At 65.1% G+C, this 16,052-nt stretch overlaps 1 protein-coding gene and 1 long non-coding RNA gene across 9 annotated transcripts in view; one reads left to right on the top strand and one right to left on the bottom strand.

The window, feature by feature from the left end:
• Window positions 1-16,052, top strand: part of CACNA1H (calcium voltage-gated channel subunit alpha1 H) — a 57,446-nt gene that overhangs the window by 15,808 nt on the left and 25,586 nt on the right. The gene's annotated exons all lie outside the window — the stretch shown is intronic.
• Window positions 1,956-6,554, bottom strand: LOC125127655 (uncharacterized). The gene is made up of 2 exons (XR_007135016.1): window positions 6,164-6,554; window positions 1,956-5,627 (listed from the first exon to the last, which is right to left on the bottom strand). It is a non-coding gene; the product is annotated as an uncharacterized LOC125127655 (long non-coding RNA).

Raw genomic sequence — 16,052 nt, 5'->3', positions numbered from 1 at the left:
TCCCAGGCGCCTCCGCCTCCAACGCGCTCCAGCTGCCCGGTGGGCATGGGTGGGGGGCTCGCCCCTCCCCACTTCCTGGACGGGGCCTCACGGCTGCTGCTGATGCTGCTGCCACCGCGCTGCTCGGGGGCACCGTCCACTCTCCAGCAGGGGCGGCCCCCTCCCCACACCTCCCGGCCGGGACTGGGAGTTGTGAGGCATCTGGCCCAGACGGAGTTGCAGCCTCGCCTGAGTTTTACTGTACAAGAGAGTAAAGAAGGCAGAGGGCCCGGGGGACACGGGGCGAGGGAAGGGGGGACCCGGAGGGGGGCGGAAGCCAGCCTGTGTCGCTCCCTGCCCCCGGCCCCCTCCGCCTCACTCGTGACTGCCCCACGGTGGCCTCTCCAGGTTTAATTAGGATGTAGATTTCTTTCTCCAGCCATGATGATCTGGTTGAGGCCGGGCTGGCTTCCCAGTTGCCATGGAAACCGGTGTGCACCCCTTCTTTTGTCCCCTCCCGCAGTCCTCTGCAGAGGGGCTCTGGGCTGGACCCTCCATGGCTGGGAGCCTGTGTTTGCATCTTCTCTGCTTGTGGGCGCTGTGACCTGCTGGCTATGGTGGGAACTCACAGCAGGGGACGGGGGGGGGGGGGCGGGGGAGGGGGACAGGTACTGGGCCGAGCGTACCCCTCAGGCCGCAGAAGGCAATGTGTTGTCACCCTGGGGTCTAGAGGCCTGGAGGGGGCTGCATGGGCCTGTGTAGGGTGTTAGCCATCCAGGAGGGCACCCGGGGTCGGGGTGTGTGGGTGAGGCCCAGACCCAGGGTGCTGGTGACTTGGAAAAGCTACCTGGAGGGTGGGAGCCCATCCTGGCCCAAGGGAGGCTCTGCAGACCCCACAGACTGCGGGCGGTGAGCCCCTCTCGGCTCACCTGTTGGGCACAGGCCTGAGGTCCATCCCATCTGGAACCCGCCGCCAGATTCCAAGCCCCCACGCCCCTGCACCTCGGCCTCCTAGAAGCTTCCAGGAATGGGAGAGGGGCCCTGAAACGTGTTTTTAGTGTCCAGGGGCAAAGGCTCTGCTGGCACCCCCCCCCCGGGCCACTGTCCAAGCCCCCTCTCCCAGCAGGGCCTGCCCACCCCAGGCAGCACGTGTGCCAGCACCAGCGCGTGGGGAGCCCGAGTGTGGGAACAGCAGGTAGCCCTCGGCGGGCAGCGCGGGGATTCCCTAATTAGAGGATTTATTAGGAAAACGCCGGCGTTCTTGGTGCAGGCTTCCTGCAGCCGCAGAGGCACACGTCGGCCTCCAGCCCAGCAGCCTCGTGGGGGCGAGGGCGGGTGGGCTGCATGCAGGGGGTCCCTGCCCCTGGAGAATCCCCCCATGGGAAGGATGGGCTTTCTCCCCCCACGAGGAGCCTGCCGAGCCCTGAGGGGCCCCTTTAGGGCCTTGCAGGGCGGGAGTATGTCTGGGACCCACAGGGCCCAGCCAGCCTCGTGGTGGGTGACTGGCCGTGGGCAGACACAGACGCTGGCAGGGGGGGTCCTGGGGCAGCTCGGGGTGTGGCCGGAAGTGCTTCCGTACCTGTGGCTGTTGGGGTGAGTGAGGCGTGGTTGTTCCCAGGCGATCAGAGCCCGGGGCAGCCCGTGGAGGGGCTGGGCCCTGTCAGGGGTTCTTGGGAGGGGGCAGGTCCAGGGCCTGGGGCCATGGTTGGGGGGGCCCCAGCAGGTGACAGGGGCGGGTCTGAGCCCCAGGTGGGGAGAGGACATTCTTCAGAGTTGGGCGGCCCTGGCACGAGCCAGCTGCCCTGTCCTCTAGCCCCTGAAGCCAAGGTCTCCGAGCTGCAGGGCCTCACCGTTTGTTGAGGCCCAGGGAGCTTCTGCCACAGGACTCTATCTTGCTGTTTATCTTCCTGGAATTTAAAACTGAGAAATTTAGAAATTGCTGTTTGGTCATTTAAAACAATAATAAACTCATTATGTGTGAACGTAGCATTTCTTTTATTAAAAATGCCTCTGTCTTGCAAGACATAAAAATCTAGCCAGACAAGGGGCGTTTCAGGGTTTTGCAAGTCTGGCGACTGCCTGGCCTGATGCAAGAAGCAGAAACAGCAGGACCCCTTCTGCTCTTCGTGCCTGTGGATCCCACTCCGCCAAGGACTGCCAGCCTGAGGCAGCAGCGCCCACCGCAGGGAGAGTTCTTCAGGCTCCTTCTGGAAGGTCTTCTCTTGGGGGGTGCCCTTGGGGTCCCCACTTTCCAAGCGAGGGGACGTCCAGCGCTCCCAAGCCCTGGCCACCTGCTCCAATCCGTTTGCTCCCCCTGCCGTGGCAGTCAGACTGCGCGTCGCCCTGGCCTGCGGGAGCCCCACTGTCTCCCTCCTGGAGGGGGTGTCAGCAGCCCGCTCCCCCCTCGAGGGCCCGAGTACCTGGCCAGGCAGGGCTTGAACGGGAAGCTGTGATGTGGCAAAGCGGACGGGCCGGTGAGCCCTGGCAGGGAAGACCATGCCCCGGCCAGGCCGTGGGGGTCCAGCCCGGCCTGTGGGCCCTGCCCCACGGCACCTGTGGCCCCCTCCCACAGTGGGGGCACCAGCACCTTTCTGGACCCCTGGTGGCAGCGGCTGCAGCAAGCGTAGACAGCCCACCGCGCTGGGGAGGGAGAGGCATCCCATTGTTAGTTTAAAAAAAATGACTCAGACGATTCACAGAAGGCTTCCTTTTCCTGCCGGTTTCCAAGAATTCTCTTCCAGCATAATGGATCGAGTTATTCAGAGATCGATGCAGATGCAGGTGGCTGGAGGGGAGCCAGAATGGGCGAATCCACACGCCGCACGGCCAAGGCCCTGCTCCGGGGGCTCCGCCAGCTTAGGGGGGGACAGGGCCACAGGGGACCAGGACCTACTGTGCGCTTGGCCTGTGCGTTTGCCTGTGCACACCTGCAGGTCCTGGCGAGGCCATCCTTCCTTCGTGACAGAGGACATGATCCCACCATGCGCACGGTCTTGGCCCACAGCCCCCCCTGAGTGCGGCCCTACTCTGTGTCCGGGCCTAAGTCCAAGCCCCACATAATCTGAGGTCCCGCTGAGGGTGTGAGTCCACTGGGAGTGAAGCCCTGCTGTGTGCAAGGGTCTCTCCAGGGACCGCCCTTCTGTGGGGGGTGAGCAGGGTGTGATCCCGGGAGGGCCCCACACCCAGCAGGTGTGCGCCCACCCAGGACACCCCAGGTGTGGGGGTGGGTGAGCAGCGGGTCTCCAGGGGTTGCCTCACTGACTTGGTGTCACAGCCCCGGGCTCATGCTGGGGTGCCCTGGTGGCCAAGAGACACCCCCCCTGCCCTTGGTCAGGCCTGGAGCCCCCCTCGCTGCTTTGACATCCTCGCTGGCACATGTGACTGCTCTACACGTGCCTTGTTCGCTGTCCTCTGCTGGCTCCCTGCAGGCTGCCTGTCTGTTCACTCGGTCCAAGGACATAGAGCAGTCCCTGCCCACAGCAGGCGTTCGGTAAACAACTGTGTGGTGGGGGAGCCTTCAGCCTGGGTTTTGAGGGGTGGATAGGAGTTTTCCCAAGGCAGGAAGGTGGATAGGCGTTGCGGGTGAAGGCGTACCGGGCCTGGATTCAGGAGGTTGCATCTCTAGTGTGGTCCTCCGACTGCCCTGGCCTCGGGCTTGCTGTTTCAGGGGCATCCTGGTGGCTGTCCAGGGGCCCATGCCCCTGTGCCTGGGCCGCTGCCCCTCTGGTCACGAGGTGACCCCATTCCCGGCTCCCGTGCGGTGCTTTCTACTTCCCTGCAAATTGGCCGCCGTAATGGCTCAGCTGGGCTCTCAGCTTAAAGAATTGCAGCCCATTAAATGCCAGTGCCAGGTTGCTAGACATGTTTGTGCGGGGGGCAGGGGGTGCCCCCCGACGTTGTAATTAGCTTCCGATGGTGCCTACATCCCTCACTGTCTTCTCCTTCTTGTCTAGGGGTTCGGGGCTGAGCACTTTTGCTGGTGTTTTGAAACGCCTGGCCCTGGCCCCTGCCTGCCAGTGCTGGGGGCTTTTCTGGAAGCTCCAAGGGCCCAGCTGTGCGCCCTCTGCCCAGGTTGGGTCTCTGTTGGGTCTGGGGGCCTATACCTGCAGAGTTGGTGTCTGGATGCCTATACCTGCAGAGTTGGTGGCCGGCCACTCCTGCCTCCAGCAGCACTGGGAACCTGCCTTTGTGTGTGTGAGACGCAAGCTGCAGGGATTTATGTGGAGGTGACAGCATGGGCACCTGGGGAGGGAGGCCCCAGGCTGCTGCTGGGGGGCCGCGGGTGGGGGGCCCCCACCCATGGCTGGCAGGAAGCCGGACCATCAGGGCCAGCAGCAGCCAAGCCGCGTGTCTGGGGATGGTTCCTAGAGAACCTGGGACAAGGGACACAGGGTTGAGCGTCCACTGGGGCCTGGGGTCAGATGGGCCTGGGTTCTCTGTGACCTGGCAGGGGAAGGGCCCTGAGCCTTGGCTGATCCAGCAGGAAAACTGCCATGCTGGGCGGGCACATGGGAGGGGCCCAGCCTGACAGGGGAGTCCCCACTGTACATCTGCCTGGGCAGCCAGACACCCCCTCCCCCAGCCAATCCCCCAACCAACAGAACTCACAGAACAGGGCATCAGGGTTGTGCCGGCTCCAGGGATCGCCCGGCTGGGGGTTGAGACAGGACCGACCAGGGCACAGGGAGCGTCCCCCAAGTACGTGGTGGTACTTGGGGGTGTACTCGTCTGCACGGGGTGGCTGTGACAAAGCACCACACCCAGGGCCGCTCAAACAGCAAGCGTGCGTTTCCTCCCCGCTCGGGACGGGGCCTCCCGAGGCCTCACCAGGCTTGTCCCCCATCCTTGTCCTCCAGGGACCTTCCCTCGGTGCCCCCGTGCCCCCCCCATCAGCTCTTTTTGTAGGGAGACATTCTGCTGGAGTCTGAAGCACCCGATCTTCTCCCGTCGCCGTCATTACCTCTTTAGTCTCCAGGGACGGTCGCATCCTGCGCTCTTGGGGGTGGAGCTTCCGCATAAGAATTCCCAGGGGACACAGCACAGCCCGCACCAGGAAGGGCTGAGGCCTAGGGCCCGGAAGGATCTAGACTGAGTTGGAACGGCTCGAGGGGCGGCCGGGCAGGGAAGGTGGCCCTCGCGTGTGAGGTGAACGTGAGTGACCCCAAGTCACCGTCAGAACTGTGACACCCCCCCGCCCCCCAGCAACAGGGGACCACGGACCCCTGGCCCTGAACTTAAGGCAGGATCTCTGAGGATGCCAGCGGCAGCTTGTAAATGTCAGGGTCACGTGCTGGTGGGGGCACAGCAGACCTGGGACGCGGAGCCCAGGTCCAGCCACTCTCACTTTGAAATTGGCGTTCTGAGGGCCTGGGTCCTTGTTAAGTGTCACTGCTGTTAAGTGACACAGACAGGGCTGGGGCGGGATGCCTGGTGTTCCAGCCTCCTTGGCCCGCGGGCCTCGGGGGTGCCCGGGGTCCTGGGGACCCGCTCCGTGTGGGTGGGCAGGCTGTGCAAGGCTTTCCAGAGGCCGGGGTCCTGTGCCCAGCTCCGCGGCATGGGTAGAGAGATTCCCCCGGGAGACAGGGACCCATTGGGCCTTGGCGTCTCTGCATGACGAGGAGCCAGCTTCTTCTGGGCCTCTGTGTGGTCTGTGAAGGGAGATCGGAACCTCCCTCAAGGGCTAGGTCTTTTCAGAGGCTCCGCGCTGCCCCCTGCGTGCGTGGGTCCCGGGCTGCCTGTGCACCCGAGGGCAGGAAGAGCAGAGCTCGGGCAGGCCAAGCCAGTGGTTCCAGAGGTGGAATCTGCACCAGGGCTGGGGGCGGGAGGGCAGTGCCCCTGGGGACTGCTGGGGGCCCTGCCTTAGGCACCGAGGCCCAGAGAGGCGCAGCCTTTCCCCATGTGGCCTGGAAGGTCCCCCGGGATCCTGGATCAGAACGGATACCTGGAGATAGGGGTGGGGCTGGGGGTTGCCCTTGGATCTAGGGCCCGAGGAAGGTGCTACAGGGCGAGTCTGGACTCCCCCTTTCCCCGTGAAGAGGGTCCTGCCCTGTCCAGGCTCAGGGTGGGGCCCCAGAAGGGCTCCCCATAGGCCCGCAGGGGAGATTCTGGGAGCGAGCTTTCCCCTTGGGCTGTGCAGAAGGCACACCTCCTGCTTCTCAGCCAGCCTCCAAGGCCTTCTCCCCACCTTGCTGCGGTCCCAGGTCTGCAGGTGCCCGGTCAGTGGTGCCCACGCTGTCCACGCTCCTGGGGCCAGCCTGAGCCCCTGCTCTGCACGAGCCCTCTCATCACCATGGGAAGTCACTGCTCTGTGGGGCTCTTGGCGACTGCAGCCTCAGCGTCCAGCTTCTGTCCGGTGTTTGTTCTTCCGTGGCCCACCGGGGCCTGGGCTGCTCTACTCTGGAGGGAGGGAAGGCCACCGTAACTACTGGTACCCCCCCTCCACAACCTCATCTGGAAGGTTCTGGATGCTGCCCACCGTGTGGGACCTGTTTCCCCTGATAAGCAGCTCCTAGCCTGCAGGAGGGCCCACCACTCCTAGCAGAGTTGCTACTGTGTCCTGGCGCCTGGTGGCAAATGAATGCCAGAGTGTAAAAATGTGTCTGGGCTCCCTGCCGCTATCCCTACGCTGGGTAGCGGGGGCGGGGGGGGGTGTCTATTTTTATCCAGTGTTCACCCATTGGAAAGTTTGGGGGAGTTCCCGTGGTGGCGCAGTGGTTAACGAATCCGACTAGGAACCATGAGGTTGCTCAGTGGGTTAACGATCCGGCGTTGCCGTGAGCTGTGGTGTAGGTTGCAGACGCGGCTCGGATCCCGCGTTGCTGTGGCTTCTGGTGTAGGCCAGTGGCTACAGCTCCGATTCGACCCCTAGCCTGGGAACCTCCATATGCCGCGGGAGTGGCACAAAGAAATAGCAAAAAGACCAAAAAAAAAAAAAAAAAAAAGGAAAGTTTGGGAAAGTACCCGGAGGCCTCTGGGGAGAGGGTCTGGTCCCATATGTTGCGGGGGAGGCAGGGGCGGTGCTGGACTCAGGGCTCCCTGGCCTCAGCCTCGAGGGACCATTCTCCTGTCCCCATACCCCAGATGGAGCCCTTCGCTGGCCCAGCCCTCAGTTGAGGGGAGCCAGGGGTGGGGAAGCACCGTGCCCCGTGGAACAGCAGGCAGGCCCGGCGGGCGCACTGTGGCAAGGCCAGGCCCGCCTCCTTCTTAATAAATGCCCAGTTGCCAGTTGTCGTGGGGAAGCCGGATTTGCAGGGAGCCGCCTGCGTGGGGTGGGGCCCAGGGACTGCCCGCCACGGGGCTGCTGGCCCGTGCACCTGCTGTTGGGGTGTCAGGTCCCAACGTGCAGAAACGTGTGTCCGCACGTGGAGCGCGTGCCCATCACCGTCACTGGGGGTCCCAGATGTGAGCTGGGTCTTAACACAGAGACTGAGACCCTGGCGTCACCAGGCAAGGCGCAGAGGCAGGAGGGACGGGCCATGGGGGTCCCACTTGGAGGGCAGAGCAGGGGAGGCTGCGCTGGGGTGCCGCAGGTCCGCTCACCCACCTCTCCTGTGGGGAGGTCTCCCTGCAGCCAGCCATCTGCAGACCCCGGGCCCCCTCTCCAGGGGCAGCCTGCCTGCTGGGGGACAGGGCACTCCGGGCCGCGTTCCCATGGAAGGAGCGAGCAGTCCCCCGGGGCCGCTAATTCAGGCCACGGGCAGCTGTGCAGTGGCGCTGAGGCAGTTATTTCTGGCCCCGAGAATTCCTGCCCAGAAGCCTGTCCCCACGGCCGGGCGGTCGTCTTTCCCAGGGGCCCCTCCTGGCTCTGGGCCCCCGCCCACGCCTTTCCCTTGCGGAGTCTGGGGACCAAGACAGGCGGAGGTGTGGCTAGAAGGAGGCCGTACCTGGCAGGGCTGGTCCCTCCAGGCTTCGGTCCCAGACACAGCCAGCCTGAGAGGGCAGTTCCCGAGGCCTCAGCGGCTCCCAGCGGGAACCACGCCAGAGCCCAGAGCCGTGAGGAGGAGCTCCGGCCCAGAGAGCTGGAGGAAGGGAGCGAAGCGGGGCTGGGGGTGGGCTTCACTTTCAAACAGTGACACCCCTCGGGGAGGCTGCGGGCCCCCAGGGCACTTGTGCATGCTGCCACCAAGTGGCTGACGGGGTCTCCATGAGGCACTGGCTTTCCGAGGCTGCTGCTCAAAGTCACGGTGATGGAGCTGAAGACAGGGCCCTTTTCCCCAGTTGCACCCTGAGAAAACCCCGACTCAAGCTCTTTATTAAGAGCTAAGCAGAGACGTTAGCACTTTTCCTAATTAGCACGGTTTTTAGCAGCGGGCACAATGAGAGGGAGCTGCGGGCATGTGCTCCGGCTCTGCGGCTCCGCGAGCAAGGGAGCGGGGCTCTTCCTCCCTGAGAAATACAACCGCCAGCCCCAAGTCTGAAGGCCACGGCCTTGAAGATGCACACGTGAGTGTGCAAGAGCATGTGAGTGTGTGTGCGCACGAGGGACAGGCAGCACCCAGATGCGCACACGCCCAGCGCACTCGGGCCAGGGGCACGGGCTTACTCTTGCCAGGGTCTGGCTGCCACGTGCCGTGCCCGCCCCCCAGCCCTGCCTGGCTGGAGTCGAGAGGCTGCCCGCCGTCGCGTCCCTCCCTCCTGTGGCACAGGCTTAGCACAGACATTTGCTTGCGGGGAGTGGCCGTCTGTGCCCCAGCTGCCCGGAACGATGTGGCAATTGAGACCCGGTTCCAGGCACTGGGCTCCACTGCAGCCGGAGACCCAGGCCCTGGACCCCCAGCAGCCCAAGTGCCCAGGGGTCTGGGGTGCGGTGTGCAGACGGGTCAGAGCTGGCTTCCGGTGCGCCTCCGAGCACAGCAGCGGAAGCCTCCCAGGCCGCTGTGCGGGGAGAACAGAGATTTGGTCCTGGAAGAAGAAGGACGTTCTGGCGGCCACGGCCAGCCGCTCGCGGGGTGATGAGGTCCCGTCGCTGGGGCGGATGGCATGCTCGGGTGGAGAGTGGGCTCGCAGCCCCCCAGCTCCCGGGGGAGGTGCTCTCCCAGGACCAGTCCGGCCCCCCGAGTCCCCCGCCCCCACCCCCGGCCCTCGGGTGACCTCGAGCTGTGGCCGAGAACAAACAGCTCCATGTTTGGCCGGCTCGCCTCGCTCTCCACCCGGCGAGCAGAGCCAGTGAGTCATGAGGCCCAGGCCCTGTGCGCGGGCGGGGGAGATCAGCTCCCTGCAGCAGGGGTCGGGCCAGGGTGGGAGCCCAGAGGGAGTAGGGGTCAGAGCAGAAGGACCATCCTGGAGGGGCCGGAAGATCCCGACGCTGGGGCCCTCACCCGCCTCGGTCCCCATGTCCTGCCCCTGACTCGAGTGACCACGGCAGCCCCCCAAAAAAACCCTTGGAGCAGGAGAGGGGTGGGTGCTGCGGGGCCCCACAGTGGCCAGGCCAGTGGGCAATCCTCTGTCCCCGACGGTGCAGAGGGCCGGGTAGCGTGGAGCTGCCTGCAGAAGACCAGGGCCCTTCACGACAGAGCCGCTGTGGGCAGGGAGGGGCCTCCCTGCAGCCACCACCCAGCTACACGCCCTGCTCCCCGCTGGCTGCTTGGGTCCCCTCCCACCCTTCCCTCTCCCCAAACGCTGTGGGGTCCTCTGGACCCACCCTCTTCCCCAGTTAAAACCCTGCGGTGGCTTTCCATGGGGCAGGAGGGGGAGACTTGAGGCTGATCCACGGGGTTCCGGGCTGGGGGAGCCCCCTCCTTGGCCCTCAGTTGCCCCGGGGTCCTCCTCGCCTGTCAGCAGCTTGTCGTCATGGCAACAGCCTCAGGGGAAAGAGAGAAACTTCTGTGGCCCTGAGTGGCCGCTTCCCCCTCCCCTTGGAGGCTCTCTTGAGGGACCCCTCTGGCTCTTTCCTGGGACCGGATAGCCGTGCTCGAGCCCTGCTCTGGGAGCCCCGCGGGCTCCATCTGCTTCGGCATCCTGCTGGGTGTGGTTTGTCACCTCCTCCAGGCAGGCCTAGATGGCGCGGTGGGCTGGAGCCCCAGGCAGCTGGCTTGTCCTGAGACCTTGCTTCCCCCAGGCCCCAGGGTCAGGACCTCTCCAGGTCACGGGTCACATGCTCTCAGGGGCAGGGGCCGGCCGATCTCTTGTCCTCGGCAGTCTGTGGCCTGGATGCCCCCAGGGGAAGGAGGCAGCTGGCCTGGCTGCTGATGGGGCTGCAGAGACGTCTGTCAGCTTGGGGGACTCCTGGTGTCAGCCTCCTAGCCTCGGCCACACGGACTTGATCTCCGCCGGCTCCGGTCTGCAGTCCTCGAGGGCCTGGCCTAGGAGAGCCCCACCAGATGCCCCAGCACCAGTGAGCGTGCGCACACGTGTGCCAGGGGGCCCAGCGACCTGTTCTGTCCCGCTGCCTGGAGGCCCCCAAATCTACAGGTAGACATCCCATCCCTGGCTGGGCCCCGTCAAGGCTGGAGGGACCCTAATTAATGAACTACCTCAGTAATGAATTAATTAGCCAGGAGTGCGTGGAAGAGCTTTCTCCAGCCCCGGGGGGAGGTGACCCTGCCTTGGGGCTGCCCTGCTGTTCCGGCCTCATGGGAACAGCAGGGCAGCCCCAAGGCTGGGGTCTGTCTGCCAGGACCCTTCGGCCACCCCTGGAGGCTGGCAGCAGGAATTGGGTCACAGCCCACCGCGTGGCTTCACGCACCTGTTGGTTGAAAGGTTTGAGGAGCTGGTCTCTTGACACAGACACTGCTGCCTGGTGTGAGGTGGCCTCTGGACCTTTGGTAGCTGGGCCTTGGCCTCCGTGGGTCCGGGAACAGCCTGGTTCTGGATGGACATGTGGACGGAGGGGTCAGTTCCGAAGGCTGTACTGCACCAGGAGAGGCCGGTTCCGGGGCTCTCTGAGCTTGCTGCCTGGCACCACCCACGTGGGGTATCAGCCGGGCTGTGGTTCAGCTTCAGTGGGTGGGGAGGGGTCAGCGCCCCTCCTCAGTGGCTCGCAGGTGGTTCTTCCCCAGGAGGGGCTGGGCTTCCCCCACTGAGGCGGTTCAGGGGGGCTGGGGACACACCAGCAGGGGCGTGCAGGCCTGGGGCGCAGGGGAGGGGCCGCCCCAGGGCGGGGAGGGGTGTGCCCACCAGGGGCTCCCGCGGGCTATGTGTTTGAAGGCAGCTCCAGCGCGTGTGTCCCTGGACCAGCCTGGCATTCAGCCTTCACTGGTCCTCGCATCTCCCTGCCTGTCCAGGCTGCTTATCCGCACAGCACAGAACCCGAGGAGGAACACTGGGGTGGGGGGCTGGAGGCCAGCTGTCCCAGCCCCTCACCCCCGCACGTGAGCCCCTGAGCGCCTCCCATGGGGGGTCTGGCTCGGCCCTGCCTGTCTGCCAGGAGTGGGAGTCACCTGGGCTCACCTCTATCCTCTGAGTCATGGGCCATGGGGGGAGGACGGGGTGGGGGCTGCTTGGTGCAGGACAGACACAGGAAGCCCGAAAGCTGCTGCCGTCGTCCAGCGTGAGCAGCCTGGCCCGGTCTGGGCAGTGGCCATGGCCGGGCTGAGGAGGGCACGGATGCTGACCTGGGTGTGCGGAGCTGGAGCTCTGGGCCGCCCAGCGCGGGTTCCCTTTTTCCTGCTGTCGGCACCCCTCTGTCCCCCACCACCTGGGCCCAGCGACACTTACACCAGGCTCTTGGGGGCTTGGTCTGAGTGAGCTGCTGGCCACAGGCAGGCTACTCCGGAGGGCGGCCAGTCGGGCCTTCTCCTTCCCCCCAGATCCTCGCAGCTCTGTCTGGTGATTGCAGGCAGACCCTGTGGGATCAGGGCCTCGTCCCCATACAGCCCTGCATGGGGGCCATTGCGACTGTAGGGGGCCGACTGCAGCCATCCTGGGGACCCTGACCCTCCGTCCTCGAGCTGCTGCGTCCCCGTTGGTTTGTGGCTCTGGGGCCTGGAGCCGTGTCCCCAGGTGGAAGCGTCCCCACTCTGACCTTCACCCCACAGACTACATCCTGCATCCTCCGCGAGGGAAAGCCAGTGTTCCCTCTCCCTGTGTGTCTGGAGCCAGCCCGGGGGTGGGATTGAGCAGAATGAGGGACAGGGTGGGGGGTTTGGAGCCTGCTGACCACTGTGCAGAGGGGTCTGGGTGAACCTTGGCACCCAAAAAGTAGCTGTTATCACTCCCATTGTACAGGTGGGGACACTGAGGCTAGGGAAGAGGAAAGGGTGGGTGGTGGAAGGATTGGGGGTCAGGTTCTCATTCTCAGACTCTGAGTGAGACCGCAAGGCTGTGAGCCCCCGGGACCCGGAGCCAGTAGGTCTGGGTGGGCTGGGGGCGGCTGTGTGATGATGAGAATCTGGTTCTGGGGTGAGGGTCAGGGAACACCCTTTGGGCCGCACCATCCTGCATTATGTAGGCTTTGGGGACACCTGCCCCGTGCCAGGACCCTGGAGGCCCCCGTCCTTGGTGAGAGGCTGTGCCGTGATGTGTCCATGGCCCTGCTGACGTGGCTGCAGTGAGGGGCTGGCAGCCCCTGACGTGTGCTGAGGGGCCCCGAGCCCCTTCTGACTCCAGTTACACTCCCCGCACCCCAGCTCCTGATCTGGTGGCAACTTCAGTGCAGAGCTGACCTTGGTGGCCCCACTTCCGAGCCGCTCCCCCCAGGCGGGGGGTCTCCCCGTGCCCAGGCCCGGGGGTGGGTGCTCTCAGGCCAGCAGCCCTTGTGTGCTGTTCATAACCAGTCAGGAGTCTGGCTGCGAATGAGAAAGCTGTGGAACAGAAAACGCTGGACCGTTTCCAACCACACCCAGGCCTGGGAGAGCAGGGCCCCGGGGTGCAGGGCCAGGGCCGCTTCAGCACCACGGACAGCGGCCAGCATCCCCTCGGCCTCCTGGCCCCGGGCCTGGCATCCGGTTTGTTTGGGGTGCATTACTGCCATGATCTGGGGGAGCTCGGAGCCAGCACCAAAGCCTTCAAGACAGGCTGGGTCTCTGCTCCGCCCCAGTTCTGGGAACCTGGCCCACGGCCGTGGCTGCTGGGGTAGGAGCTGGGCCAGCCCTCGCCAAGCCCCAGGAGAGTGCGAAGCCGGGACCTCGTCCCTCCCAGGCTGGCCTCACGCTGAGAGGCCTTGAGTTGGAGTGGGGGACATCTGGGAGACATGGCACCTGAGGGGTCCCTGCACAGACGAGACCACTGGCCCACTGCTGTCGGGTCTCCAGCCCAGGGCCCTCTCCAAGCCTCCCTCAGAGCCTGTTCCTCATTATAAGCCCCAGGCCTGGGTGTGGAACAGGCTGCCCGGAGAAAGTCACTCCAGGCCCCACCCTGCCCAGGCCGGACACCGGGCCGGGGGGGGGGGGTGGGCGGGGGCAGTGGTGGGCTGAGGGCCATCCCTGAGGCCTATGGACCCAGGGCCAGGTGGTCAGGGAACCTGGGTTGGGGGATCTCTCCCTACGTTCAGCCTCCAGGCCTGGGCAGGGCCTTCCTGGGTATGGGGTCCCGTGGGAGAGACTTATACCCGCGGCCCCTCGGTGGCCCATGCTGGTGCAGCCGCCTCTTCCCGGCCACAGGGCAGCCTGGCTTCCTTGGACTTGCAGTGGAAATTGACTAATTTGTAGAATTTGGTTCAAGAACTAAAGGATTTTTAATTAAAACCCAGAAAATCCATCTGTGTAATTAAGCCTTGGGAAGTGACTGGCTGTTGTGATGAGAGTCAGGTTTGCACCGCTTGTCCTCAGCTGCCACTAAGGCGTGACCTCGGGATGGCTGTGACTTGTGGGCCGACGTGGCCCCTCTCTGGGCGGGGCGGGGCCCATGGGACCCTCCCCAGGGCCAGGCGGCTCCTCGTGCTGCTTCTGTGTGCGCTTTGCATGGACAAGGTGTGCAGACCCTGGGACCCCGTCCTCCCTGGGTGTTTGGCGTGGGGCGTGGGGAGGGGCGATGATGGTAACGGGAGGGAGGGGGCCCAGTCGGCCAGATGAACGCCCCCAGCCATGCTGACCGGGTTGGTCACTCAGCCACACGGATGGCACCCCACCTTGTGTGAGCCCGTGCTCCCCATCCCACAAGGTCACTGTAGCCGTGGTTGGTGTCCTGAGCCCCTAGGGTGTGCTTGGGGGAGCAGGGCAGGCAGGGCCGTGGGGCCTGCGGGGTGGGTAGGTGCCCTCAGTCTGTCAGTGGTCTGGGAAAGTGTTGACGTAGGACCCTGACCCAGGACCTCAAGCCAAGCTGTCTTCGTACTTTGCTGGGGGCCTAGGTTGTGGCTCCTGCTGGGGACTGGGCCCCTCCAGCTCCTGATCAAGTAGCTTTCCGTGGCCCAGACAAGCCCAGTGGCTGCAGACACATCTGCGGCCCCGGTGAAAGTCAGGGTCCTTAGCTCTGCCCAATACTGGTTCTGGGGTCTGGGGGTCGTCTTCATGGGTGCAGGCCTGGGAGAAGTCAGGGGGCTGGTGACATCTGTTTGAGATGGGGGGAGGCATGAAGACGAGACAGGCGGGGGGCGCAGGGGCGGGCCGGGCTGGGCTGGAGACCCTGCCGCTACTGGAGCGGGATGTTTGCCGTGCGGGAGGTGGGGGCTGGCCCTGTGGAAGCACACGCAGTTGAAGTGGGGCAAGGGAGGGGGACCCAGGGCCCAGGTCCCCACATCCCCACTGACTGGGTGGGCAAACCGAGGCTGGGGCTGCCCTGTGCTGCCTCCCTGCAGGGCTGGGGGCCACGCATCTGTGAGAGCAAGGGTCCAGCCAGGTCTGGGGAGCATCTGACCATCGCCCACCCAGGCTGAGCTGTCTGCTCCCTGCTGTGCCGTGGCACCCTTGCCAGTGGCACTGGGGGGTCCTGGTCCTGCAGGCAGGGGGTCCACAGCTTTTGTGTGAGAACCCACCACCCCTGGAAGGCTTGGAGCGAAGCTCAGCAGCACCCCCATCCAGGGGTGTGGTTTACAGCCGTGAAAGACAGGGGGCCCCTCCCAGGGGCTGCAGACGGCAGGTCAAGGGACAACAGGGTGTCGAGGCCTGGCTTCCGTGTGTGGCCTCAGCATTCTGTGATGCAGCCTGGGACCCCTGTCTCCCTCTGGCAAGTCACCAGGGCTCCAGTCTGTGCCGGGGGGCCTGGACTTTGCCTGCCTGTTGGGCTGGCACGCAGTAGGTGCGTGGTGGGTATTTGGTGCAGCTTTCAGCTGTGGCTGTCGTCCCCCACCCCACGCTCCAGGACCCTGCCTCCCCCCACAGGGTCTGTCATCCCGCCAGCCCCACTCGGCCACCTCCCGGGGAGCGCACGTGCCTGGCCCGCTGTCACGGGCCCAGGGGGTCAGGCCCTCAGCACTGTCTTAGCAGGATGCTGATTTCTGTTTTTCTGCAGCCAAATCACGGCCAAGGTGCTTGTTACCGCTGAACCCATTAAGTGTAATTATGGAGCTCTCGGCGGGAACGTGTAATTACCCTGCGCCCAGCACCGCACTGCACTACACTGTCCTGGGCCAGGGCTGCAGGGCGGTACCTCTTGGCCCTGCCTCTGCAGGAAGGCAGGGCCAGGGCTGCGAGCAGGGCGGGCTGCTGGGCCCCGCGAAGCAGGGACACGTGCCTGGCCTTCCTCCCGCCCTTGTCCTGGGGCCCGTCCTGAGTGACGTGGAGGCCCCCATCCTCCCCAGGCCTGTCCCTCCTGACCGGTCACAGCACAGCCTCTGCTGTGTTGTCAGGTGTCCTGGGGGTCAGAGCCTCTTGCAGGCGGGGCGGCTTGGAGCCCCCCTCAATGCCCACACAAGGTAGAACACGGAGCAGCCCCCAGGGCCCTGGGACTGACCCCTGCTTCAGGGAGCATGGCCACGTGCCAGGCAGGGCCCTGCTGCTTTGGTCACCTTGTTGGTCTGTGAGATGCTCCCTGCCTTCCACCCCGGGGACACAGGGGGAGCAGAGGGCCCCCAAGGCTCAGTCACACAGCCATCACGTGTGGCAGCCCAGAGTCCCGGCCCATCACCCACCTCTGCCCCCTCGGCACTGGGCCAGCCGTGCTGCAGGAGGCAGGGTCTCAGCTCAAGCTGCCTTCAGCTGTCTGCTGACAAGCTGGACTCACCAATGCCAACTTCTCTGCTTAAGAAAGTCTTCCGTCCA

The sequence above is a fragment of the Phacochoerus africanus genome, chromosome 5 (genome assembly GCF_016906955.1).
Source record: "Phacochoerus africanus isolate WHEZ1 chromosome 5, ROS_Pafr_v1, whole genome shotgun sequence".
Taxonomy (NCBI): Eukaryota; Metazoa; Chordata; class Mammalia; order Artiodactyla; family Suidae; genus Phacochoerus; species Phacochoerus africanus.
This window is presented reverse-complemented; position numbering and strand designations above follow the sequence as displayed.